General features: G+C 40.2%; 1 long non-coding RNA gene across 1 annotated transcript; it reads right to left on the reverse strand.

Annotated features, from left to right (window-relative positions):
- Nucleotides 1-516: 516 nt before the first annotated feature.
- LOC119147978 lies at nt 517-2,442 on the reverse strand. Its single transcript, XR_005104260.1, has 2 exons — nt 2,312-2,442; nt 517-2,230 (listed from the first exon to the last, which is right to left on the reverse strand). It is a non-coding gene; the product is annotated as an uncharacterized LOC119147978 (long non-coding RNA).
- Between the last annotated feature and the right edge of the window lie 1,722 nt (nt 2,443-4,164).

The raw sequence follows: 4,164 nt of genomic DNA on the forward strand, positions 1-4,164 counted from the left end.
GGGGCACAGCAACAGCCTGCAGCTCACAGCCAAGGATTAGAAAGAAAAAAGTTGCTTTGTCTAATCCTTTCTTCCTAAAGAATGTATTATGTTAGTCTTCTCTTTTCAGATTTCTTTATGTTTACTTAAAAATTGCTAAGCTATATTTACACGGATAGTGAGTTATTACCATTACAAATGCACTCTATCATTAGGCTAGTAGCTGCCAACTACCATCTGCATTTCTCTCTGACTCTGCTTTCAAAACCTGTTCTGAGAGCTCTACCTATCCTTTAAAACCCAGTAAAAACCATTTTTTTAATTGAGTCAGCAAGGCTTGAGTTACTGAATTCATGACTGTATCTCACTTTCGGGGTCTCTGAAGGAAAAGGAAGGATGACAGTCCCACTATAGTGGAAACAGGTTCTGGAATCCCAGGTTATTCAATCCTGAGCAATAGGTTTTTTAGTTATTTACTAGGCGAAAAACTGATGTTGATCATTTTGTGGAGTTTTGGAAAATAACCACCATAGACTATTGGCAGGAATGACACCCTTTTTGGTGTCTACACATTTATTCAGGGAAAAGACTACAACCAACAGCTTTTCCCGATATTGTTCCTTCTTCACCCTTTATTCATCTTCCAGCTTCCAACTCTGCCCCTCCAGTTTCTCACGGCCATTGTCTCAAAGCCATCAGAGCCAGAGCAACTGGAAGCCAATTGAGTATACTGACTCTTATTTTCTGCTAATTTCTTTTAAAAACATGCCCTCCATTTGTTTAGTGGAGAGCAAGATCAGGCAGCTTTCTAAAGGAGAGTTGCTGCAGCAAGAAGAAAAAGCAAACCTACGTGAGCATTCAGCTGTGGAGCAATGTTCAACGGCACCATTTGTGGCTTTCCTTTGAGTATAATTTCACAAGGGCCTGAGAACAGAACTAGAAGTACTAGTGAAAAGGCACAGCATGAAAAATGGGAATAACAAGTGCATGATATAGAAGTATTTACCTGGCAACATCCGTAACTGATAGACCAGAGTATGTGACCTGTACTAAACAGACACTGCCTCGCTCTATAATTATATGATGGAAAAATTCTTTCTAATATCTGTAATAAATTACTATAGCATGGAAGGCATGCTGGCACCTTTCCAGTCACAGAGTTCTTACCCTCATTTCAGACTTTGCCCAAAGGATGTGCATTAGATAAGCAAAAGTGTAGGGTGGATGCATGTGGACAGAATCTGAATGGGGATGGAAAACAGGCTGCTTGTGTGTCTGGAGCAACATCGCTATGGGAGGAACTGTGGTTCCCACAGACTAGCGAAAAGCATCAAGGCTGAAAATGCATAAAGATAATGGGGGACAGTAATTTTCTGAAGATGGTGCAAGGGATACAAAGTGAGCGCAGGATTAGAAAGATCGGTATAACACCAGAAATATATGTGGAACCATCACAAGTTCACTTGTGACTTAATTTCACTTGAGACTAAGTAAGTGTGAGGGTAAACGTCTGGAAGCAGTCTCTGCACTAGGGTTCAGAAGAATGAGGAAGGAGGAAGCAACGCAAAGCTGCATTAAAACTGAACAGAGCTATAGGATACTTCTGGGCAATTCCATTAAAACACAGGATTTTCTCCCATCCCACAGAGGTTTAACTGCCTGTCACACTGCATATGATTCTACATCAGACTTCCAAGTAAGTACAAATTAATCTCAGCACATTTTCAAGAACATTGGTTTGGCCATTTTTAAAGTTGGAAGCCAGTAGTGGTGTGGGAGCTGTTTGGTAGCTGAAAACTAGCTGGTTTATGTTTTACAAAACCAGTCCATAATGATGATTGGTGTTTTCTAAAACCATTTTTGTAGTAGAAATTGGGAAGTTTAATGTTTGCAAATTGGCTACTAAACACATGTAATACTTTCATATCTAAAAACTGTTGTGGGTGAATTTGGTGCATATAAAGTCAAAGGACAAACTGCAACTGGCCTGAGTCAAGAACTGCAGGCAGACACAGTTCCAGCTGTCACATACAGCTGTCAGTGCATCCAAGTTCTTATCTGCAACACTTCAATTCGAGGCTTGGGCAAAGTCCTTGCAAACGGTGACACCCCCGCATGTTCTGATCCTGACTCTCTCTTCTTCCATGAGTCTTCCCACTGCCATCAGTCAGTCCAGTCAGGCTGGTCACAGTCAAAAGAATGAAGTTACTCCTTCTTCTAGGACACAATCCAAAAATCTCAGCAACTAGAGCTGTGAAAGGCATGGATACTTAGAACTAAGAAATGTCAACTTCCTTAATTTTTATTATAATTCTAAAAGATTTTTGCCTACCATTCTTTCCCTCAGCTGCTTCACCCTGTCAGTTGTAGTAAACACCTACTCAGTTGTCTGGGTGGCTATGCCCAATACCGCAGTGATGAAGCGATGAAGCCATCAGTAGGGGAACAGTCACTTGGACTAAGAACAAATTGTAATACAAAAAATTAAATAAATTAAATAATCCTGACACTTCAGAAAGCAAAATTAGCAGTTGCCATTAAGTATTGCCAATGTGCCCTATCCTTCCTAGTATCTCACATGCCACAACATGCACTCAGCTAGACTATATCAGATATTACCCTGTCCTAGAATCATAGATTGCGCTACTGTACTGTAAAGATTTGAGTTTTCAAGACCAGACAAGCATGTTTATTTGTGTTCAGATCCTCCTGGGAGAACTTGCGGCTTGTGGCATTCTGACCTCTGGTACAAGCTGATGCAGTCACTGATGGACACCTTGGTACTCATCTGGCAGGGGAAGATCCCTTTGTGGCCAGCTTCGTAGGCTCTTTAGGGCTTCTCAGGCATCATTAAGAGAACTCAGCTCATAAGTTAACAAAACCCACAGTCTAATTCACATACCTAACAGACAAAATTATGCAACTCTCACATGTAAATAAGTGGTTCTCAGGTGAAAAAACTGCTCCCAGGGTTAGGCTCTGCAGTTAGCCAGAAGTGACACATTCTGAACTGACACTGAAAACCAAATCCAGCAACCTGCAAATGCTGGCATCTATACTGGCTGTTATGTCTCTCATTTTTGTTACACTTACAAATCATGTGACTGTGTCTGAAAGTTGATTGAAAATGTTGCTATGAAGTATGCTGGTACTGTGAATAAGAGTTTTCAAGGAAAATTCGGTTCAGTAAAAGTTTTAACATCTCATCCCTGCTCTGGGTGAAAACACATACCAAAACATTGGAATTTCCCATTTTAGACTGCAAAGTATTTTATTCTGTTTTGTGGGTTTGAATTGGTAAGTTAAAGACTCTTCATTCAACACTATTCAACACTATTCCACCTCCCTCTGAGATCTGCATAAACTTTGGTGACATAGTGGTTGTAGGTGCTGCAGTTCCTTATAGTCTTTGTCTGCATATCCACAGCTGAACTAGACATCCAAAGAGGCATCCAGCTCAGACAGACAGAGGTACTGTCAGCCTGACTTTAGTGAGCCTAGTTCAGATCCCTTGACATGTTTCCATCTAAATCAATCTTTCTCAAGAAAGTTAGATTTCATCTTATACTATTTTTCTGAGCCTGTAGTTAAAAATATATCTAGCTTCTTTCTGGGTCCCCTAAGACTTTGTTCAAATTGTATAAATTCAGTTTCTGCCCCTATAAAATTAGAATTATATCTATTTGTCAGATACACTGTAAGACTAAATTGTCTGTAGGGGGCTGAGATTTCCAGTAATACGAACTCTTACTGCAGATTTGACATACTGTACCCAGATAGCTCGGCACATAAAACTTTACTAACCTTCTTAAGATTTCCCCAAAGCATGACGGAATGGCTTCAGTACTTGAAAGTGCCATCACATGATTACTTAAGCTATCTGTGAAAAATAGAAGCTATTCAAGTTTTTTTTAATGCTTTTATTGGTCAGTGGTAGCAGTAAGTTCAGAAAGCTTCTGTTGACACTGTAACATACTACCTGAGTGCTTCCAGTGCTTCACAAATTGCCCTATAAAAGAGGGCAACTTTAGTAGGTGTGATTTTGCTAAACTTTCAGCATGTGCATGTGCTAGGGTAGCTTGTCAGGCCTATAAAATCTCACTGAATTGAATTAAAACTGAACACTGATTGACCTGCAAGAAGTCAGCATGCTAGCGATCTGGTGCTGCCTGCAGCTTGATAGCT

Source organism: Falco rusticolus, chromosome 5 (assembly GCF_015220075.1).
Source record: "Falco rusticolus isolate bFalRus1 chromosome 5, bFalRus1.pri, whole genome shotgun sequence".
In the NCBI taxonomy this organism is placed as follows: Eukaryota; Metazoa; Chordata; class Aves; order Falconiformes; family Falconidae; genus Falco; species Falco rusticolus.